The sequence below is a fragment of the Taudactylus pleione genome, unplaced genomic scaffold, assembly GCF_031769625.1.
Source record: "Taudactylus pleione unplaced genomic scaffold, aTauple2 ptg000384l, whole genome shotgun sequence".
NCBI lineage: Eukaryota > Metazoa > Chordata > Amphibia > Anura > Myobatrachidae > Taudactylus > Taudactylus pleione.
Genome location: NW_028284785.1, coordinates 706,050 through 712,500, shown reverse-complemented (window position 1 = coordinate 712,500; position 6,451 = coordinate 706,050). Strand labels below are relative to the sequence as shown.

Genomic DNA, 6,451 nt, shown 5'->3' with positions numbered 1-6,451 from the left:
TGTGTTGGAGCTATGACGGGCATCAAGGGACTGTATGAAATCAAGAGGAAATGGAAAGATGAATCTGTGACATCCTCTCTGCACTTAGTACAGGGGAATAGGTTATAGAGTCTGTTACTTACAAGTTACAACTGACCCCCATCTACACAACCTTATAGTAGCATGCAGTCACTGTATATGTTATTATGGGCTGAATGTACTAAACCTCGCATCCGCAATGCGGTACACCCACCTTTTATCGGGTATATACCAGGGTTAATGACCCCAGTATGTATTAAAAAATTATATTAAAATCGCAAAGGACAGCTCTCCTGATAAGATCTGTCATTTACAATACCCTCGTATAGAGATCTTCCGGGACCCACAAGTCCCTCTTGCATCCTTCATGCGCAGAAGAACGCGCACGCTGAGGTGGGAGCTGGGAGGGATCCTCTCAGAGGGCATCCCGATAAGAAACCCCATGGCTACTACTGGGTAACACCATCTTCAGGGACGAAGCACCATAGTACATATGGGAAATGCAGTAAAACTGCATTTTCGGGGGTTTTACCACATTTCCCAGTTTAGTACATCCTGCCCTAAATGTGTAAATTATAGTAGGAAAACATTTAGGCTGATTTAAGACTAAAGAATCAGATAAATCCATCACTGCATTAAAGACGTAACTATAATAATCGGTGGTGGGGCCATAGTTTGGGAGAACCTTTTGCCTGTCAAAACATGTTTATATGTTGTATTTATTACATTGGGCTGTAAATGGCACAAGGGGGCCCTTACACACTGTGGGGTCCACAAACATCTGGTTACACCTCTTCATTTCATTATATTTTCTATCATGTTCATTTTTTATGATAAAATTTTTATGGAATAAGCAGACATCCTTTATACAAAGTCCCCTGTGTATATGTAACCACAGCTTCCCTAATGTCACTTGCCCACAATTATTCGCTTTAATGATATTTATTGTGATATACTGTAACGTTTTAACTCCTAAAATATCATCATAGCACCCTCTGTGTAACTCTTTCTATAGCATTGCATAATTGTCAAAGTTTTATTTTTCCTCAATTTTTTTTTGCAATTTAGGAATATATTTTTGTATGATGAATAAAACAAGCGATGAAATGTATGTCTGGTTTGTAATCTACTTCTCCTTAATTACTTGTCAAACATTCGCCATAAAAGTCACATTGTATGGGGCAGATTCAATTAGCCGCCAGGTACTGTCGCAATTTTGCGCTATGTGAAGATGCGCACATAGCGCATAATTATGGGGTGAAAACCTAATTTGTTTTTTGCTCCGTCCTCTAGAAAAAAACAGCCAAGGTTTCCTTTCCGGACAACCAATGTAATATTAATTTAGGATCCTCACAGCTAATTGAATCTCCCCCCCAAGGGAGAACTTGCTAAAGGTCAATTTTAATCTATTTTAATTTAATAAAAATGTATCTAAATTGAACAACATTAATGCTGTGTTTCAGGGTCTAAATCACACATTTACTAACAGACAATTTTTAATTTTGATATTTAAGTGTTAGTAAATGTGTAATTTAGCCCCTGAAACACAACATCGATGTTAATCGACTTAAAATGGATCTTTAGTAAATTTACCCCTAAGTGGCAGTAAACCAAGTAAGGAATCTGTATAATTTACCAGCGGCTGCATGGCCGGCGTTTCAAATTCCGGCAGCAGCAGCCCGACACAGGTGGAAATCCCGATCATTGGAAGGTAAGTATAAACTAACCTATTCTACCCCCTAACGCTCCTTTAGGGATGCCTAGCCCTAACCTTCCCCCCTCCCCCCCAAAGTGCCTAACCCTAATGCCCCCTCTGCCTAACCCTAACCCCCCCCTTCCCCGCCGCCTAAACCTAAGTCCCCCAGGGTGGTCACCTAGTCTGACCCTAACCTCCCGGGTAGTGCCTAACCCTAAGTCCCCCCCGGGAGCCCTAAACCTAACCAAGTGGCTGTCTGCGCCCGGCATCCCTTAGAACGGGATGCCGGGCGCCAGTGTCCCGGCGTAGGTAAAATGACTGCCGTCGAGATTTCGACGCCTGTCATTTAACCCTTGCCAGGATTCAGCAGTCGGGAAGCCGGCTGTCGGCATTGCGTCCGCCGGCTTTCCGACTGTTTCCCCCAAGTAAATACCTTTTGTTAATTTATATCACTACAGATTGACTGTGGGATCTGTTCATTGCTGGCACATTAACGATTCCTAAAGCTTGAAATGCTCATAAATTTTACTTTAAATTCTCATACTGAGGGCCGTATCCAATTAGTTTTGCACCCGTGATATTTTTTCACCTACACCGCGTGTTTTGTATGCGGAAAAGTATCGGGCGCACTCCCGCTATTAGCCGTATTCAATTAGAAAGGACGCGAAAACGGCACCCGGCGAAACTGAAACAGCGAAAAGTCCTGTCAAAAATGGCGAACTCAGCCTGACACCACCGCAAAAGAAGTATTAACATTGGGGATCACTATGGATACCCCTGAATTGCCCTGCTGAAGGTATTTGGGGTACTTAAATGGTATCAATAGCATACCTCCCAACTGTCCCGCATTCAGCGGGACAGTCCTGTTTTTCTGGGACTGTCCCGCTGTCCCACCCGCGGGCCGCAGTGTCCCGAGGTGGGGGGGAATTTGGGGAGAGCACATATGCAGAGCAGCGGGTGTGCAGAAGGTAAACCTGTGTAGGGAGAGCCTGCGGGCTGCCCAGCATCTCGGAGAGTGCCTGGGCACGCCCCCTATAGTGACATCGGGGATTTCCGCGATGCTCCGCCCCATTTCCAAGAGGCCACGCCTCTTCAAGCAAAGCCACGCTCCCTCTTCGTGAGGAACAAAAGTTGGGAGGTATGCAATAGGTGCTGTTTAGCGTATTTGCATAAGGGGTGAAGAATAGCATTTAGCACTTTTTCGTGTGAAAATAACTAGTCCCAGCAAATTTGGGGTACATGAAAATGGGTGCTAGCATATTTTAAAGTAGGGATGTGCAGGCTCGGTTCTACTCGGTTCCGTTCGTTTTTTTTCCCCGAATCTTATTGGGTTTCAGCTGTCACGAGTTTTGGATAGCCAATAAGATTCGGTAAAAAAAACCGAACGGAACCGAGTAGAACCGAGCCTGCACATCCCTATTTTAAAGTTGCTAAAGTAAAGTTATAAAAAAACAGGAAAAATCCACCTACCGCAAGCACCTGCAATAAAAAAAAACACCTGAGGCATAATTGGGGACCCCCCTGGAATCTATTTTGCTGGTTTTTAACTTTGTCCCTCAACTTTGCTTTTTTTTTGCCCCAAAACGAAAGTACTTTTTTGGGGTGTTAAGTGGTTTTTTTTTTATTTTGATGCAGTTCACCTTTGGGGGGCTGTCTTAAGGTTGCACGGGGGTTCCCGCAATGTTGCACCCCAAAACCCCAATTCTGCACCTTATTCCGCCTGCTGTTCATAGGCGACACTTTTTTGCCGAGTCCAGTGCATTGACTTTCCGCCTAGGCGAAAAGTGTTTGAAATTGAATACGGCGAAAAGTTTCCGCCTGGCGAAATGACGTCACCCATGATACTTTTTCGCCGAAACTGACTTTTCGCTTTAAATTGCATACTGGCCATAGAGGAAAAATCTGGAAAATGTATTGAATTATCAAAGCAGTGTTTGCCATATAGTGTAAAAAAAATGTGGCCGGACGTGTTAGGTTGCATTTAGCCGCTTTAACTCTTGTAAATGGGTTATGTGGCTATTTGAATCTTCCCCTTACTGACCGCATATTTTTAAGTTGTGTAGATGTGGCTACTTTTACTATGTCATATGTTTTAGGATTATCTAAATAATATACTGAAGTAAAATAAAGCAGTAAAAAAACCTTGCTATTTAATATATAGCTTATTTATTATTATTATTATCAGTTATTTATATAGCGCACACATATTCCACAGCGCTTTACAGAGAGAATAGTTGGCCATTCACATCAGTCTCTGCCCCAGTGGAGCTTACAATCTATATTCCCTACCACATGCTCACAAACACAGGTTAATTTTTTTTGGGGGGAACCAATTAACCTACCAGTATATTTTTGGGAGGAAACCGGAGGAAACCAATGCAAGCACAGAGAGAATATACAAACTCCACACAGTTAGGGCCATGGTGGGAATTGAACCCATGATCTTAATGCTGTGAGGCAGTAATGCTAACCATTACACCGTCTGTGCTTATGAAATGTAAAATAAAATGTGGGCTGAACAGCATTATAGTACAATGTGATTGCGTGATGTGTGTGTGTATAGCAATCTTAAGATAAATAGTATCAGCTTATGGTGCATACACACGGTCAGATTTTTCTTCAGATCTGAACGATAATGATTTTAAAAATCGTTCAATCGTTCATATCTGTAGGAAAATCTGACATGTTTGAACGATGAACGATATGCGTTCCCGATGGTCAGATAACGATATCTGACATCTGATGTGCTTGCAGTCAGTTTTGTACGATTTCCATTCATTTTAATGCAGTCAAAAATCGTTCATAGTTCAAATCGTTGGTCAAATCGTTCATCAAATTGTTCAGATCGTTCATTCGTTCATCTGACAAATCTGACCGTGTGTATGCACCTTTAGTCTAGATTTCTAAATATTTTTTTTTTTTTTTTTATTATTATTATTATTTTATAGCTTCTGTGTGTGGGACAGAGAGGCAGGAAGAAAGAGGCTTGTGAGTAGATTGTTGGGTTTTGGTTTTGGTATGGTGATGTTGTGCGCTCCTGGGGATTTTTTTAGATAATAGTGTAGACGTTCCCTGTTGCAGCTATAGACACAGGTGACAGTTCCCTTTGTCACTGGAAATTGGAGATATATGGTAATTGTTATAGTGTCTAGATAACAGCGCAGCCGGGAGCATAATGACTCAATGTGCAGTGAGTGTAATGAATTGTTTTTAATCTAGACACAGTGTGACAAGAAATAGAATATAAGGTATAAAGTATAAAATAAAATAAAATACAATCACATAATATCACATATTAAAATATTACATATTAAAATGCTGGTCGGTGTTACAGTCTCCGGTGTGCAAAGGGTAAATCCTTGATGGATCGCAAATATGTTATGCACATCAACAGCTTGTCAGCTGGGGAGATGGTGTTTGTAGCAAAAAAAGGTTACAAGGAAGTTCTGAGTCCTTGTTTTGCAACTCCTGTCTTAAATACAAAGTGTCAGATGGGTACAGGTGGATAGCGTTTTCCTACCTTGTTTCCAAACAGTTCTTCTGCTGTCTTAGGTAAATACTCCCCACACTGTCGTGTGGCTGTAGTGCTGTGAATGCCGCCCGATCTCCTGGCTTCTCCTCCTGTCCTCCGCTAGCATCTCTAGGATGTGCTGTCTTGCTTGGCGGGTGTTTGCCGGCGGTGAACATGCACGCTGATCCTCGCCGGAAAGCTGGAGATGGGAGTCCGTGAACCAAGTTGAGAGGGGGGGCGTCGCCAACGCGTTTCACCCGCTTGTGTTAGCGCGGGCTTCGTCAGGGCTGTGTAGATGGTTGGTGGTGGGGGTAGCCTTTTATTCAGACGTGTAATTGACTGATCATTAAGTACTTAGATCTTCTTTAGGTAATTAGTCCTCCTGCCAGATCCTAATTGTAGTGGCGTTCATTTATGGAATGACATGAGTTTCCTTACTCCGTTGGTTGATAAAATCTTTGATGATTAGAGCTAAATTTTAGGCAAATACATACATAAAAGAGGTGCATAAGTGAACATAATGTATTAATAAACGTCTGTAAGCCTAATATTCTGGACAAATTGTAATTAGGCAGGTGACCTCTGTGTTAACTATCTACATGCATGTGTAAAGTAGATAAACGAAAGAATTCATTGTCATATTGATATTAGATATCTGAAAGAGAGTGATTCATTCTAGTTTCCTTATTCTGGAATTATTTAAAAATTAATAAAAAATTAATAAAAAATTCCGATTGGAGAGTGTATATAGATACAATATCTGGATTTGTCTGGATATTGTTGAGTTATTCTTCATTCCTGGCTTCATACCCCATATTGTGGAGAAAGGGTACTGCATATTTTGATGCGTCTACATAACCAGATATTCATGAGTGGTCTCCCTCCTCATTACTAATCTGGCCCAACCCTGCTTAGCTTCCAAGTTCGGAAGTAGTTGGGCGTATCCAGGGTGGTATGTATGTAGGTATCATCTACAGTCCCAATCTTCCTCTTGGGGATTCAGTCCTTCAGAAATTCTGACAATTCGAAATCTATGTTGAGACCTCTTGGTGTAAGGGTTTTCATTTTATAAATCCAGCGGGTTTCTTCTTGGGACATTAGTTTCAAATAATTTCCACCTCTCCATGTAGTTTTCACTTTCTTAATTGCCGTGAAGGTAAGGACACTTGGATCTCCATTATGTATCTTGCCAAAGTGATCAGATACACTGTGTGTATCTAATTTAT

The 6,451-nt window shown here is 41.6% G+C and overlaps 1 protein-coding gene and 1 pseudogene across 1 annotated transcript in view; one reads left to right on the top strand and one right to left on the bottom strand.

Annotated features, from left to right (window-relative positions):
• The window catches only part of LOC148507786 (cornifelin homolog), a 9,073-nt gene extending 7,944 nt beyond the window's left edge, over positions 1-1,129 (top strand). The window contains exon 4 of the mRNA XM_088445598.1: positions 1-1,129. This exon is cut by the window's left edge and continues 110 nt beyond it. The gene's annotated coding sequence lies outside the window, so the exon portion shown is untranslated.
• Positions 1,130-6,072: 4,943 nt separating this feature from the next.
• On the bottom strand, positions 6,073-6,191 carry LOC148507785 (5S ribosomal RNA; annotated as a pseudogene).
• Between the last annotated feature and the right edge of the window lie 260 nt (positions 6,192-6,451).